Source organism: Rattus norvegicus, chromosome 4 (genome assembly GCF_036323735.1).
Source record: "Rattus norvegicus strain BN/NHsdMcwi chromosome 4, GRCr8, whole genome shotgun sequence".
Taxonomy (NCBI): Eukaryota; Metazoa; Chordata; class Mammalia; order Rodentia; family Muridae; genus Rattus; species Rattus norvegicus.
In genome coordinates this window covers 33011861-33028766 of record NC_086022.1, presented here as the reverse complement: position 1 = coordinate 33028766, position 16906 = coordinate 33011861, and the positions used below count along the sequence as shown (strand labels likewise).

The window sequence follows — 16906 nt, the reverse complement described above, 5'->3', positions numbered from 1 at the left end:
CCTAATGACAGTGTCCTTTTTCTTACAGAAGTTTTGTAGTTTTATGAGGTCCCATTTGTCTGTTGTTGATCTTAGATCATACCCATTGGTGTTCTGTCCAGGAAATTTTCCCCTGTGACCATGTGTTCAAGGCTCTTCCCCCACTTTCTCTTCTATTAATTTCAGTGTATCTTGTTTTATGTGGAGATCCTTGATTCACTTAGACTTGAGCTTTGTACAAGGAGATAAGAATTGATCAATTTGCATTCTTCTGCATGCTGAACTCCAGTCGTAGTTGTGGGCTCATTTCTATTCTATTGATCTACCTGTACCAATTGTCTCTGTAATACTGATTGAGGTCAGGGATGGTGATTCCCACAGAAGTTCTTTTATTCTTGAAGATAGTTTGTGCTATCCTGGGTTTTTTGTTATTCAAAATGAATTTGCAAAATGTTCTTTCTAACTCTGTGAAGGATTGGGTTGGAATTTTGATGGGGTTTGCATCTATTCTGTAGATTGCTTTCACGCAAGATAGCCATTTTTACTATATTAATACTGCCAATCCATGAGCAGGGGTGATATTTTCATAATCTTGGAATACCCAAAATACAGTTCACAGATGACAGGAAGCTCAAGAATAAAAAAGATAAAAGTGTGAATGCTTCAGTCCTTCTTAGAAGAGGGAACAAAATTATTCACAGAGGAAATATGGAGACAAAATGTGGAGCAAAGACTGAAGGAAAGGTCATTCAGAGACTGCCTGACCTGGGGATCCATCCCATATATAGATATCAAGCCCAGACAATATTGTGTATGCCAAGAAGTGCATGCTGACAGAAGCCTGACATAGCTGTCTCATGAGAGACCCTGCCAGAACCTGACAAATACAGAGGCAGATGCTCACAGCCAACCATTGAACTAAGAACAGGGTCCCCAAGGAGAAGTTACAGAAAGAACTGAAAGAGCTGAAGGGGTTTTCAACTCCATAAAAAGAACAACAATACCAACCAACCAAACCCTCCACAGCTCCCAGGTACTAAACCACCATCCCAAGAGTACAGAAGAATGGACCTATGGTTCCAGCCACATTTGTTTCAGAGGATAGCATTGTTGGGCATCAATGACAGGAGAGGGCCTTGTTCCTGTCAAAGCTTGGTACCCCAGTGTGGAGGAATGTCAGGGCAGGGATGTGGAAGGGAGTGGGTGGCTGGGTGGCGGAATACCCTCATAGAAGCAGTGGGAGATAGGGGGATTCTGGAGGGAAAGCCGGGAAAGGGGGTAACATTTGAAATATGAATTAAAAAATATCCAATTTAAAAAGGGGCTTTATATCTGTGTCTGTTGTTGATGTTTCTGAATATACATTGTGTGTTTCTCAATGTCTTATGCTTTCCTGTGCTCATATTGATCTCCTACAGTTATAGGTTTTACTCTTTCTTTTTCCCAGTATCGTCCCTGAGTTCTGACGTCTATAATCTTACTTCACAGAAATGAGTGTGCTAGTGAAGTTTTCACACATTCATTTGCAATATCTTCCAGAGAGGATGTGTGCCTACGTGAGTCAGCACGTCTCAGGACCATCGTCACATGAATAAAACCAAGGTTCATGAAATCTGCCCTTAGCTCTGCTGCTATTTCATGAATTGGTTACCTTCTTTATTGTCAAAAAGTACTGACTTTCAGTGTTATTAGCATTCTGCTGAAGAATGAAATTAAATAACAAAAGAAAGCCTTGTAAGCTATAATTTCACACTTTTCAATCAGTGACACACAGGCAAAAATGCAAAATGCATGAAAAGGAAAACCTTCCTTTATGTCACTTAGATGATTACTATAATTAAAAATACTTTTGAATATTTTTGAATATATACATATATTCTTTAATTAAGAAATAAAGCCTAATGGTTTATAGTTAACAATAGGTAAAATGGATAAAAACGTCATTTGGACCAAAGGTCATTCTAGATCTCTCAGTCATTCATCTTTTCTCTTTCGTGTGAGGTGGGGGGGTCACAACATCGTTTTGTTTCATATTCAAAATGCATGTAAAATTAGGAACTTAACTGAATGTATTATTGCTTTTGTGATTTTTCTGACAGCATTTTCTTTGCCCTTAGCATACTGGTAGTATTTTCTGGAATATATCTGGAATATATAACACACTGTATATTTTACTTCAAACTCAAGAAAACTAACATGTGTAGTTACAGTAATGTAGACATTGTTAAGGGAAAAGTTCCCGATTATTTACTTTATAAAATCTTGGAGAGAATGGAAGAGAATGTACCAAACAAGGTTCATAGTTAGCCCGTGGAATGATGCCTCTGAGTGGTCAGATTCTTAGTGTTATTTGCCCTTTAATTCAGAAAGCTGCATTGTCACTGCAGGTTTTATACTGAAGGACTACACACCAGTTGATGAATAATTCCTGTTTAGCAACTGGTTTAATTCTCTGCTGTGTTAAAAGTGAGAGTGGGAGTCTAGAGAATGTTGAAGCTAATCAGTTTCAGATTTTACCCATTTCTGAGAGTCCTTAGGGTTCTTTGTTGTTGTTGGAATGCTTTCCTAGCCATTTTAAGCTACCTCATATTGCCTTTTCACATGTTAAGTACATTCCAAACAGCATCTCCCAGTTATATCTATTGGCAAAAGAAGGCATGTACTGACTGAGTGCTTTTGTTCATACTTAGGAAAAGTATAACTACAGATTCTAAGAAGAACCTGAGATAGTATCTGTGATGGTTAATGTCATCTTGATGAGATCTAGAACCTTCTGGAAGATGTGTCTCTGAGAATTCCAGTTAGGTCTAATTTAGGTGGGAAGACAGGCCCACTATGGGTGTCACCATTCCCTAGATATACAGAAGAGGGAAGAGAATTGAGGATCTGCATGAATTAGTAATTCTCTGATTTCTGATTATGAATGCTATGTAACTACCTGCTTGGAGTTTGTGCCACGCTGACCTTTCTGCCATGATGGGCTACATGCTTGAAGTAGGAGCCACAATAAAACCATCTCTCCTTTCCTTTGCTCTGTCTGAGTATTTTATCATGGTGATATGAAAAGGAACTAAGTCAATAGCTGTAGGATTAAATGAAAATGTTACAGTTCTGCACCGGGTCCTATAAGATTACCATGCTTGGTTAACTTCCTTGGGGGTGGATGTGTCAATCCTCAATCAGGACTGTGTCATTCTTCTGTGAACTTATGTTAGGATTATTTATGAAAACTTCATCATTTTCCAACTTTGACTAGCGAAAGGACAGTTTTTGGCTGCCTTGGTGTCTTAGTTGGAGTTTTGCTGCTAGGAACAGACACCATGACCAAGGCAAGTCTTCTAAGGACAACATTTAATTGAAGTTGGCTTTCAGGTTCAGAGGTTTAGTCTATTATCATCAAGGTGGGAACATGGCAGCCTCCTGGCAGGCACGGTATAGGCAGATCTGAGAGCTCTCCATCTTCATCAGAAGGTCGCTAGCAGAGCACTGACTTCCAGGCAGCAAGAATGAGGGGCTTAAAGCCCACACCCACAGTGACAAACCTACTTCAATGAGGCAAACCTACTCCAACAGGGCCACATCTTCTAAAAGTGCCACTTCCTGAACTGTGCATATACAAGCCATCACACTTGGCTAAAGAAAATAAAACAGAATTTATGAACCAGAAAAAAATAGAGAAGTTTTGAAATGTGGGAGATTGAAGAGAAAAGGAAAAAAGTAAAAAAATTAAAGTTATAGAAAAGACATCCAACGTAGTAGAATCATTAAAAAAATGGAAAATACATGAAAATAACTGTGGAAGACCTGGTGGCAACTAAGGAGAGAAAACATGTAGAAGGGATATTGCACCTTCTAGCTATTTCAAGTGAAAGTGGTTACATTTTCATGGCTCATCTCAACAGGTGTTCAAAGTCTGTCTATAGAGCAACCTCTGGAATATAGGTATCCAATCATGGCTGAGTGTTAGAACCATTTAGAAATGCTTAGAAGTCTACATAGACAGACTCAGTGTCAGACCATTTATATTCGACCCCAGAAATGATTCCTCACTGGAGTTTTTAGAGGCTACCCACTGGACTTGTACATTCCATTGTCTGTCTCCTGTGATCAAAACCACATGACAGGTCTCTCAATTTTCTATTCCCCACCCCCTCAAATTTACTTGGCATTATCCCTCTTCTTTTTTTCCTCTTTCTGTGAATTGGGAAGAAAATTGTCTTATGGTTTCCCAAGGTACTGTTTCTCTACCGCCTACAGATGCAACTATACACTTTTTCCTACATAAACTAAGCCTCGTGTCAATATTCTTTCTCATTTCAACTCATCTCAAACAGCTTCCCTTGAAGAAAAGATTTCCTTTGCGCTGCTTCCTCTACAGGTAACAATTGTATTTCCTCTTTATCTTCATCATCAGATCCCTTCTTCTTTCATTAATATGTATGGATTTTATATTTTGTCTCTCAACTGAGTCTCACTTCCAATACCAATGACTCAAAGCACAGAAGACCCTGAAGCCTACATCCCATGGCTCAGTTAAGTTCTCATCCAGTCAGGCTGCATCACCTGACCATGTTGAAACCTTGTCTCTCAATGCTTTATGCTTTATCTTTCCTTTAGTAGTGATGGCCCCTTTCACCACTATATATCCATAAAATCCCACCACAATGGTCACTCTGCACAGATCTCTCTCTCCCTCTCTCTCTCTCTTTCTCTCTCTCTCTCTCTGTGTGCGTGTGTGTGTGTGTGTGTGTGTGTGTGTGTGTGTGTGTGTGTGTGTGTGTTTTAAAACTTTTTCTACAAAGAACCCTAAGAAGTCTAGGGAACAGACTTAGATATTAAGAGTTAGGAAAGTTTAAGCAGACTGTGTTTGGTTTCTGTGTGTCCAACTTGAGCAAATTACCTGTGTGGGGTGGGAAGAAACCTCACAGGGGAATAATGGATTAAAATCGTTCCACCGTGAAGCATGTTCTATAAAATCTGCCTGAGTGCTATCCGCATGGACTCATATATGAGAGATTTTTGTAGCATCATGAAATTTGATCCCTTTTTCTATTCAAAGCAATCAAAATGAGAGGAAGTCAGGGAGAGAAGCCTACAGAAACCAATATTTGAAACCCGAAGAGATAAGACTTATAGACTAGAAAAAAATCAGATTCTTTGAAGTATTTGATACCATATCAATAGAATATAACTGGTATTTATTCTGAATTCAAAACAGAACACTACATTATAAAAGGAAATTAAAACAGTCTTGCAGGGGCTCTATTTATGAATTTATTCTTGAACTCTGCCAGCCCTGTCCTGGAGATGCTACCTGGTGGCTCTCCCTATAACATATAAAAGTTTTGCCTCTGATACTGTTTTCTGATATGTCTAGCAGGAATGGGTATGATCAAATATCTGATTGCTTTCAAGGTGATGCTTGTTCCTAAGGAAACCCAAGGAAGGCAAGTTCATGAAGCATGGAATGTTGGTTTATATGAAGGTTCTATGCATGCTACAGAATAATTTCAAACTACCAACAACTGTTAGTGAAATAAAATTAAGGGGCAGAGAAATGACTACATGGGTAACGGTGATTATCATCAAGTTTGATGACCTGAATTTAATTGACCAGAACTCTGGTGGAAGGAGAGAACTCACTTCCACAAAGTGTCTTCTAATCTCCACATACTTGCCATGCTTGGCACACACACACACACACACACACACACACACACACACTTCAAGAAGGTAAGATATGCTGACTGATATGAATTTATTTGTGATTGTATCTTTTCAGTCGTTTGTACTACCACCATTACCACCATTGCTAATGATCCTGAGAGCATGGTTCGTGCCAGACACTGATATGTGCTTCAGGCTTCACAACAACACTATTAGGATTACTTGAAAAGGAATATGCCACAGTTTAGAATTAGTTCCCTCAGATCATGTAAATTACTAAATGGCAAAGATGCCCTCATCTGTAAATACAATCCAGGAGCTCATAAATACCACAACTATCAAATTTACTTTTAAGCCGCTATCAAATCGTATGATGTTCTAAAACTCTTAAAGCAAACCAGTATTTACCAACTGGTAGGATAATCTTCATTTTGCCAACTGCTCAAGTTAACTGTACCTAAAGCATCTTGCTGTACGTTGTGGTTTGTATTCCCCTGAAGCCATAAAAGTCATAAGTGAAACATGTATTTAATTTAGTCGGTTTCTATTTATTCTTTATTTGTTCTAGTTATACATACTATTTAACCTATGTGATTTAACTAAGTACTGCATGAATCCATGGTGTAAAAGTGCTAGAAAAGAAAAGATGTTTTATCAAAATTCAGATTAAATTTCCAAGCAACTTTATAGAAACAAATGATTCTCTTCATAAACTACTCTTATGAAGTAAGAATAAGACATTAATGAGCTTTTTAAAACTTCAGCTGGTTCTCAGATTGTCTTTCAAGACTCTACAGTCATTTAACTTTCCAGAAAGCTAGAGTGGAAACCACGTTGCATCATGATTAGGCTTATTCAAAATGAAGATTAAAATGTAGGCAATCTGTTCAGCAGTTGTATTCTTGAAAAAAAAGGAAAAAGTGTCATGATACGATAGCAAATGAGCACACTAGATACGCTGTATATTTCAAATTTAAATGAAGTATTTCAAGTCTATGTGTATCATTTGAAGTGACTGACAGCTTCAACTAATTACTTCTATTGATCTACCTATTGGCTCTCTGTACTCAACCAGCCACTGTGGTACCTTTTCACAATGCAGTGTGTTTCTAGCCGTGTTTCCTACCAGCTTATGACCTCTGTGAGGAACCTCCTGATCTTTATTTATAACGCTGAGATATAATTTAGATTTCATGTTTTAGTGGGAGTGAATCTGACAATTTGCACCAGTCTAAAAATAAAAGTAGTATGCAATGTGGATCCAGGTAAGCCTAGGCCCTCAGTCCCCATTCTTTGCCCAGTCAGCATTGTCAGATACATTACCAAACTCAAGACTTCTTTCCTTTCTCTCTAAATAACATGCTCCTTAAATTGAAGCAGCAAATAGTTGACTTTATGCAAAAGATTCCTATTTATAATTTTTATGATACATAGAGAATTATTTTAAAGACATAGTAAAGATTAGTTAAGTATTTTTTTTCTAACATGTAATTGCCATAGTAACCCTCCAGAGCAGGTACTACATTCATATTATGGATGAAAAAAATCAAATTTCCAAGGAAAGAACTTGTGTTACATTGCACTGTATAACCAAAGCAAAGTGAAGTGATAAGGGACACAACAGAATTTTGTTAATGTGTGTTTTAGGGTTCTCTAGAGTCACAGAACTTATGGAATGTCTTTATGTATTAAGGGAATTTATTCTGATGACTCACAGTCTATAGTCCAACTAATCCAACAATGGGTAGCTGTGAATAGGAAGTCCAAGAATCTATCAGTTGATCACCCCCACGAGGCTCGTTGTTTCTTCTGTATAAGCTGGAATCCTGAAGAAATAGGCACCAACAGATGTGGTGGCAAGTGTACGCAACCAGGTGAAGAAGAGCGAATCTTCCTTCTTCCACTGACCTTCTGTAGGCCTCCAGCAGAAGGTATGGCCCAGATTAAAGGTATGTACCACCGTACCCAGATCTGAAGCTTGCTCTGTTCTAGGCTGGCCTTGAACTCAGAGATCTGTTTGCCTCAGCCTCCTGAGATTAAAGTTGTATTTATTATCTTGCCTGGGCCTAAGCTTTTCATGCACATTATGCCTCGAGATCTGGATCAAAAGTGTTCACCAACCTATGCCAAGATCTGGGTCGGAAGCCTATGTCTTCCAGCCTCACGATCTGGATCACAGGTGCACGCTCCATTTCTGGATTGTAGTTCATTCCAGATGTAGTCAAGTTGACCACCAGGCATAGCCATCACGTTGCGTTTATTTCAAGCCAGTTTGATTTATTTTGATTTTGATATTTAAGTTGTTGGGCACTAGACATACTTTATTTATGATATAGTCCAGCTTCAATCTATATTATTATATGTGAATGGAAATGTAGATTTGATGTCTTTTACACACAAAAAGAGTTCCAAGGGATTACTCCTTGCCCTATCTGCTGGCTCTATTACATATTAGCATGTGTCCATAAAGTCTGTGACTACAGAATTTTTTCTCCTGCAAATTATATAAAACAAAGAGAGATTACTGTAAATACAGCTCTGTCACCCTCCACCATTATCTCTTATCATGCCAGGAGCTTCATCCACTTTTGTGTGTTCCATTGGCTGCGCTCAATTCTGCTGTCATGCTGTTTGTCTTTGCGCTGTGCTGACAGTCCATGAAATAACTTGTTCTGATGAGCAGCCCAACCTCTAAGGTCTTGTTTGTTCTTTTAATCCTTACTCTAACTCCATCAAACTATCTTGAAAACAAGGAGCTGGGGGGTCTAGCCATTTCACATTTGTGTGTGAGGAAGGGAACATTCCGGATACTTTCTACACTTAACCTTGTTTTACAAATCAACAATCTGTACAATCAACAAAATCTTTCTTTTCTTTTCTTTTCTTTTTTTTTTTCTTTTAAGGTGGTAAGAGAGCGTTCTTCTTTTCCTTTATAGGAATTTTAATCAAAGTACTCCACTGGGGTTAGGTCCAGATATTAGGAAGATCTGTTTTGCCTTTCTCCAATATGAATATTCTACTAGCAACTGAATAACAAAAATAAACTTCGGAAGGGTAGAGTTACAAAGCCTTGGGGAGGAAAATGACTTGTGTAATGAAAATGCTACTGGGCATTTAACTAAAGCAGCTCTGGCAGGGACAATTATAATATAATTTATCACAGAAAGTACACTAAGATGCAGAATACATAATTATTCTATCAGGAATCTGAGAACACTGGCAAAACTCATTTGAATTAAGAACCAAAAATTTGAGTCATGAGGAAATTATGAGGTGGCAAATAATCAGTAAAATTCAGATGAATGCAAAAAGTCTTTCAAAATACATATGCAAATTTTGGACTAAAGTCTGTAACTAAACAAAAGATTAAAATGCATGAAAACTTCAGCAGAGGAAACAGTTCCTTTTAAGATGTATGTGTAGCCCAAATCTATCTGCCTATCTATCTGTCTTTCTTTCTTTCTTTTTCTTTTTTTTTTGTTTTTCTTGTAGAGAACTATATATTTGGAGCATCAGTCCTTAAAGGTTATTTCACTTTTCTTGACCACCAGGAACATACTTTCTTTTTTCTTTTTTTAAATTGGATTTTTTCTTTTTAAATTAAATTTAATTTTTTTAATTAGATATATTTCTTTACTTACATTTCAAATGTTATTTCCTTTCCCCGTTTCCTGTCCGTAGACCCTCATCCCTTCCCCCTCCCCCATAAGGGTATTCCCCCCATCCATCCTCCTTAGTGTGCCTCTCCCATAGTCCCCTGCACTGGGGGTCCAACTTGAGAGGACCAAGGGCTTCTTCCCCTTCCACTGGCGCCCCAACAAGGCTATTCTCTGCTACATATGCAGTTGGAGCCCTGGGTCAGTCCATGTATATAGTCTTTCGGTAGTGGTTTCGTCCCACTCTGGATGGTCTCTCAGGAGAGATCTATATCCGGCCCCTTTCAGCATAAATTTTTTAGCTTCATCAATCTTATCTAGTTTTGGTGGATATATACATATATATATATATTATATGGGTCACATATGGGGCAGGCTCTGAATGGACTTTCCTTCAGTCTCTGCTCTAAACTTTGCTTCCATATCCCCTCCTATGGATATTTTTCCCCCTTTTAAGAAGGAGTGGGAGCATCTGTATTTTGGTCATCCCTCTTCTTGAGCTTCCTGTGATCTCTGGATTGCATCTTGGGTAATTTGAGCTTTTGAGCTAATATCCACTTATCAATGAATGCATACCAAGTGTGTTTTTCTGTGATTGGGTTACCTCACTCAGGATGATATTTATGAATTTCATGAAGTCATTGTTTTTGATTGCTGAGTAGTACTCCATTGTGCAAATGTACCACATTTTTTTTAATCCATTCTTCTGTTGAAGTGCATCCGGGTTCTTTCCAGCTTCTGACTATTATAAATAAGGCTGCTATGAACATAGTGGAGCATGTGTCTTTGTTTAATTGGATTTTTTAAATTTACGTTTCAAATGTTATCCCTGTTTCCCATCCATAAACTCCCTATCTCATCCCCCTCACCCTGATTCTATAAAGGTGTTCCCCCACCCACTACCCACCCACCCATTCCTGCCTCCCCACCCTGACATTCTCCTACACTGGGGCATGGAGCCGTAGCAGGACCAAGGGCTTCTCCTTCAATTGATGCCCAACAAAGCCATCTTTTGCTACATATACAGCTAGAGCCATGGGTCTGTCCATGTTTATTCTTTGAGTGGTGGTTTAATCCCTGGGAGCTCTGGTTGTTTGGTATTGTTGTTCTTATGGGATTGCAAACCCCTTCAGCTCCTTCAATCCTTATTGCTAATGCCAAGAAGTACAAGCTGACAGGAGCCTGGTATAGCCGTCTCCTATGAGGCTCTGCCAGAGCATGACAAATACAGAGGCAGATGTTTGTAGCCAACCATTGAACTGAGAACTAGGTCCCCAATGAAGGAGTTAGAGAAAGGAACACACTTTCTACATGCATTTTATCTATATTGTAGAGTATCTTGTTTTCTACCATGGCTTCTCCTACCTTGTTCCCAGGGAATCTCTTATATTTTATATAGTTAGGGGTTTCTATTGCAACCATTACCAAGAATACCATTACCAAAAGCAAGTTGGGGAGAAAAAGACTCACACTTCCAGATCATAGCCCATCATTAAGAAGTCTGGATAGGAACTGAAGCAGGGCTGGAACCTGGAGTTAGGAATTGATGCAGAGGCCATGGAGGGGTGCTATTTATGAGCTTGCATTTACCTGGCTTGTTCAGCTTACTTTTTATACAACCCAGGACCAGCAGACCAGGAATGGAGCTACCCCAAATGGGATAAGCCTTACCCAATGCATCACTAATTGAGAAAAATCCTTGGAGCCAGATCTCATGGAGACATTCCCTCAACTGAGGATCTTTTCCCTCTGGTGACTCTAGCATGTGTCATACAGAAAACCAGCCTATACATGTATGAAGCATCTTTCCACAGTCACCTGTGCTGTTTAAATCACACTGTATATTTCTAATAATTTTCACTTGTGTTCTTTGTTGGTGATGGTGGCAGTTGACTAAGCTTCTTTGGAGACAGAGTGTCACTAACCTAGGCTGGCCTCCAAGTCACTGTGCAAGTAAGGCTGGCCTTGAACAATAGTTCTTCCTGCCTCAGTTTCCCTGGTGCTAAAACTGCAGGTTTATTTGTGCTTTTGTACAAGAATTGTGCCAGGGACAGAGGAGAAAACAGTGGTGTTCTCTGTTCTGCTCAACCTTGAGAAAGTAAGTACCTCTCAGCAAACACCCTAATCAAAGACTTATGGGTCCCCTCCATAGGCACAAATGAACCTCTATGGGGCTGGTCTACCAAGAATCATTTTGCTTGTTTTTGTAATAAGAGAGTTGGATACGATTTACAGAAGAAAATACTCCAAGAAGCAAAAGGAAAATGAGCAATCAATACACGAAAGCAGAAATGGCCTTACAGGGCGATGAGGTCTAATTGTAGGATCTCAAGTCCACAGAGAAGCAGTGGAGGAGACAGGTGGGGATGTTCAAAAGATTCTAGTTTTTGTGCAAAATCCTTTTTGTTTTGCACATGACCCATAGCAGGTAACTGGAAGATGCACTTTCCAGTTCGCTTGACTGCTTTTCATATGATGAGCTGTGATACTTTGAATGAGCTGGGATTGAAGTTGTGGGGGCTAGCCTACGCTCAGATTCATAGGTGTAATTAAACAGAAGGCGTGTTTGACCTGTCGTGTGATGTTGATCAGCTGCACTCTAATGTCTGCTGCTCCAATCCATTCTACCCATCCAGATGCAGAGTTCCTGATCACCAGTGCAAAGCACTGAGCTAGATTTAAGCACAGTATCATCCAGGACCTCAGCCTGGCCATACCTCTATGTAATAAGCAAAAAGAAAAAGCTTGCCTGATGTGGTACGTTTGTACTTTTTAAAGGCTTATGTGCCCCATAAAGAATTGCCTCCCCCTTTCTGTGTAAAATCAAAGTTCTTCCCCAGGCCATCTTGTAGTGTTTGCTTCATTTGGATAGAACAGCAGTCATGTATGCCTTAATGAAGTCAGTCCTTCCTTGGTTTGTGCTCTCAATTCTATATACAGCTCTAAGATATTTTTATTTTTCATTTTCAAACTGTTCCTGGAAAGGAATGTCCCTAGAAAGTTAATATTGCTTGTCAAATTGGGAAATCCAGAATCACCTAAAGGACAGGCTTCTGGTCATGATTGTAAAGGGATTGCCCGAGTAGATTCATTGAGGTGGAAAGAGCCACCGTAATTCTGGATGGTGCCATTCTGTGAGCTTGTGAGAATGAGAATGAAAGCTAAGCAGACCGTTATCATTCTCTGCATCCTCTCTGTGGATGCAATGTGACTAGCTTCCTCAATCATGTCATGATGGATTGTCCTTGAACTGAGAGCCAAATAAACCCTTTTCTTCAAGAAGACAGTGTCAGGATATTTAGTAAAATAAGTAGTACAGAGACCTTCCCAATAAGAGGAATATTCTCATAGTGCTATGACTTAGGCATTAAGAATTAATCATGCATGCATTCATCATCTTGTCTATGACCCTCCTCCTGGGAGTAAAGCTAAGAGCATTCGTTCCCACAAAAGGTGCCATACCCATCCCTACCTGTATAATGCAGGAGAATTTCTTATCATTGGAAGAGAAAGATAACTGAGAAAGATCTTCTTGAAGCCAGGGCACCGTATAAGTCACAAATCAGTGATGCTTTAACCCGAAGATCAGGAAAGCTGAGGCAGGATGTATGTAGGCTTTGGCCAGGTTTCCAGACACAACACAGCACTTTCTGAAGAGATTAGATTATACTTTATGATCTGTGCCAGGGATCTCTGAATTTTGGAAAGGTGGTGTCAATAGTGATCTCATATGACACAATGTTCCTGATGCTAACTGTTCAAGCAATAGTTTTCACAGTGTGTACAGAAAATCAACACTAGCATTGTCTCCTGGGAAATTATTGGAGAGAGGCTTAAGCACATCTGGTTTGAAATGATTACCAGGTGACAGTGATGCTTAGAAAAGCACTACATTTTACTTAGGATATTTTTTTAATGGGATTTACCCTCATTAACAAAAATAACACTCAGCCCAGAATCTGCATCATGAACTTTAATGAACTATCAGGATGCAGTGACTAAAAATTCGAGAAGCACTTTCAGAACATAAACAGAGAGATGGTTTTGAACTCATAAAAGCTTAACATTTCTACCTGTACAAACTGATGTTATGGTATGAAATAACAGCATTTTCTGAAAGTCAGATATTCAGTGAATCATGATCTGGTTTTGAATGATTGTGATTTCAGATTGTCGACTTATTTTTATTGTTGATGGTAGTGGGGGAAAGTAATAGCGGCTATGGCATGTGTGTGCCTGCCCATGCATGTGTGTCTGTGTGCGTGCATAATGGAGTGGTGTCCTGAAGAGCAGAGCAGAGTGGTTTGAGGTGGTGTGGCGTGGAGGGACGTGGCGCAGTGAAGTGTGGCACAGTGTGGTTTGGTGCAGTGCCACTGCTGAGGTGTGTGCGTGCACGCCAAGACATTCACGTGGCAACTCAAAGAGAAAATCGTGAAGTCCATCCTCTCACTCTTCTCAGGGCACCAGGCTTGAGTAGCGAATGTTTTTAACAACGGAGTGATTTTTCTCTGGCCCATTACCAGTTTTAAAATGAAAATTTGTGTTTGGTTTTCAGAACTTGGTGCTATTTGGCTACTTCAGTATTTGGGGATAAAAGATAGGAGGGGATTACAAAATTCTTTTCAGAACGATCACACTTTTTCTCCTATCTAAAACATTAATACTATCTTCATATTTTTTCATAACCTAAAGCCTGTTGTAGCAGACTACCAGCCTGTGTGTGACTATGTGATCTGTGAGAGAGAATGAGTGTGGAATGATCCATTCACCTCTCTTAATGTTTCCTCGTTTGTGTCTCTCTCTCTCAAGGACCTTTAGTCCTCCCCCATGTAACTTCAGATTACACACCTCCATTAGGCCCACTTGTACCTTTGTGCTCCAGTGATAATTCCCATGACAGACCTTAAAATTCAAAATTCTACAGACAGGATTGTGATGTCCTCTTCTTTTTGGAATTCTAATCTTACTCCTCCCCTCCCCCTCCCCCATTATGAAGTTGTCTTAAGCTTCTTGAAAATTCTTATTCAGTTCTTTGGACTCTAATCTTCTCATCAGAAGGAAAGAGAAAAGCTGCCATCATCCATCACAATCCATAGGCCCTTCACCACAATGCCTTGCCGTGACACCAATATTTTCCATACAGAGGAGAAGACTGGGTGTCAGGAAGACTAGCCAGTATAAAATGTGTTGCTGTTGAGCAGCAAAGGGGAGATATGAACAAAGATGTACAATGTTGGGGTTTGGTCTGATGTTGCTGTGAACTCAAATGCTAAATACTGTCCCCCAAGATCTGGTTCAGTCTATCATTCTCACACACACTGAATGATGCTGTGTAAATTTTGTTAACCAAATATTTTCTAACTCTATGGTGGGATGTATGTGCTTGATACAAGGAGTGGCACTGTTTGGAGGTGTGGCCTCGTTGGAATAAGTATAGCCTTGTTGGAGAATGTGTCACTGTGGCGTAGGCTTTAAGACCCTCCTCCTAGTCTTCTGTCTGCCTTTGGATGAAACAAGAACTCAGCTCCTCCAGTTCCATATCTGCCTGGACGCTGCCATGCTCCCACCTCGATGATAATGGAGTGAACCTCCATTAACCTCCAGTTAAACCTTGTCGTTTATAAGACTTGTTTTGGTCATGGTGTCTCCTCACAGCAGTAAAACCCCAAGTAAAACAGACTCCTCAAATAAAAGTGGCCGAGAGCCAATTACAGGGGAGAATAAAGGTAGGCATGGCTTCAGTTCCCAGGCTCGAGGTTTCAGGTAGGGACCTTGAGTCCAAGGAAAGACAATGGAGAACCAAGAAATGGCCTGACAGAGTGAATCCAGCACAGACAGGACAACTATAGGCAAGTAACTTGGGGAACTCAGCTGGGAAAAAAATACTTTAGGGGTAATCATCCAATAATTGTGCTAAAGCTGTTAGGATGCTGTCTTGATTACTGGGGGGCTGGCTGGGTCATAATAAGAACTAGTAGAGTTGTTAAATAAAAAACAACAGTATCAACTCAAAGTCATTTGCTTAAGGTTGCCCTCCAAGTGCAGGTTTCCTAGTAGCACCAGTTATTTCCTGTTAGCGAGCCCTAAAAGCACACAGCAGGTTTCTAAGACAAAAGTGGAATGACTTCTGAGGTCAGGTAGTCATCAATCATTTACAGATGAGGAACCAAACCTGAGGAAAATAAAGGCACAAGAAGATGTTGGTTGGTCTTTCAGAATCAGGAGAATAAACCTTGTGCACGAGGTTTTAAAAAGACCACGTTGAATCCAAATTTCTCTTTTCTTTTCTTTTCCTTTTTATATCACATTATTTGAACCTGATTGGAAGAAAATCAGTGAGGAATAAAGTAAAAATGAGAGAGACAGGTAGAAAAAAGAGAAACATACACAGAAAGAGACAGAAGGAGAGAGGAAGAGACAGACAGAGAGAGAGAGAGAGAGAGAGAGAGAGAGAGAGAGAGATATTGAGAGGTAGATAACAACTTGTTATTGCTGGGCTTGGAGCATTAATGTGAAGGAATTGTGACTTAAAGGCCAGCCTGGGCTCCATAGTGAGTTCTTGTATAGTCAGGCTAAAAACAAGACTCTAAAAACACAATTCCAAAAAGAAAAAGAAAGCAATGTAAAAAATTTGCTCCTTCAGGGATTATGTATCACATCACAGCCTTCACAAGGCCTTTAAGAGTACTTTCTAAGTAAACGTTAAATAATGTAATTTCCCAAGATCCAAAGAACCAGGACAGCTGCTTAAAATGGCACCTTCTAAAATGATAAATAATATAATAAAGAAAGACATAAAGTGGAGGGTGAGGTAGAGAAAAAGGAGGCATTGGGGGGATTATGGGAAGGGGGAATAAATTTGGTCAAGATACCAAGATACACTGAGCAGAATTTTTAGAAAAAATTAATTACATTTTTTAAAGGATACTTTTTATAAGGAGATACACAACATCATCTGTCGGTGACACCCATGATCTGAAGTACCTGAGTAGATAACGATGACGACGAGGAGGACTGAGGAGCGATGATGGATTTTATGATGAATAGTGTTCAAAAGGAAAAAAGGAAAACAAAAAAAAAACACGAAAGCTCTGCTCACAGGACACGGTGTTACTTAGCGCCATTAGGCCATTAGCCTCTTGTGTGAAAAATCCACTCAGTTCAGTTACAAAACGACACATATTGATTCAGGGCGGTCATTAAAGCAGCATTTCAGAGTCTAGCTCACAGTTGTTTGTCTCTTTTACTTCTTGAACTTTGTAGTTTTCACCATCTCTTTGACACATCATGAAAATCTGTAAATTGCAGAGGGATAGCTCATTTCAAATTCTGAGAGGCTTACCTGACTGAAAGGTATTAATACCTTGCCACAAGAAGTAAGAACAGGAAAGTTTTGTTCTGACTCTTTACCGATTAAGAGCTGAGTTGAAAAAAAATCATACTCTAATGGATGATGATGACTAGTAATTATTAAAGTACTAATTATTACTGTAATAGGAATAACAGCTAACTCAAAAAAAAAACACCATCAGCACTGATATTCAAAGCAGTTTACCCTATTACGTTAAATTGTTTTCTTCTTAAAGGAGGAAATTAAAAAGGAA

At 39.4% G+C, this 16906-nt stretch overlaps 1 long non-coding RNA gene across 4 annotated transcripts in view; it reads right to left on the bottom strand.

Moving 5' to 3' along the window:
- The window catches only part of LOC108350669 (uncharacterized), a 53224-nt gene extending 38996 nt beyond the window's left edge, over positions 1-14228 (bottom strand). The window contains exons 1-2 of one of the 4 annotated variants that reach the window (XR_010066091.1): positions 14172-14228; positions 12775-12952 (exon numbers count right to left, since the gene is read on the bottom strand). This is a non-coding gene — a long non-coding RNA (uncharacterized LOC108350669). Of the gene's footprint in view, positions 1-12774; positions 13406-14150 lie in introns of those variants that run through there. The other 3 variants (XR_010066092.1, XR_010066090.1, XR_005503440.2) reach the window with 3 other exon arrangements.
- Between the last annotated feature and the right edge of the window lie 2678 nt (positions 14229-16906).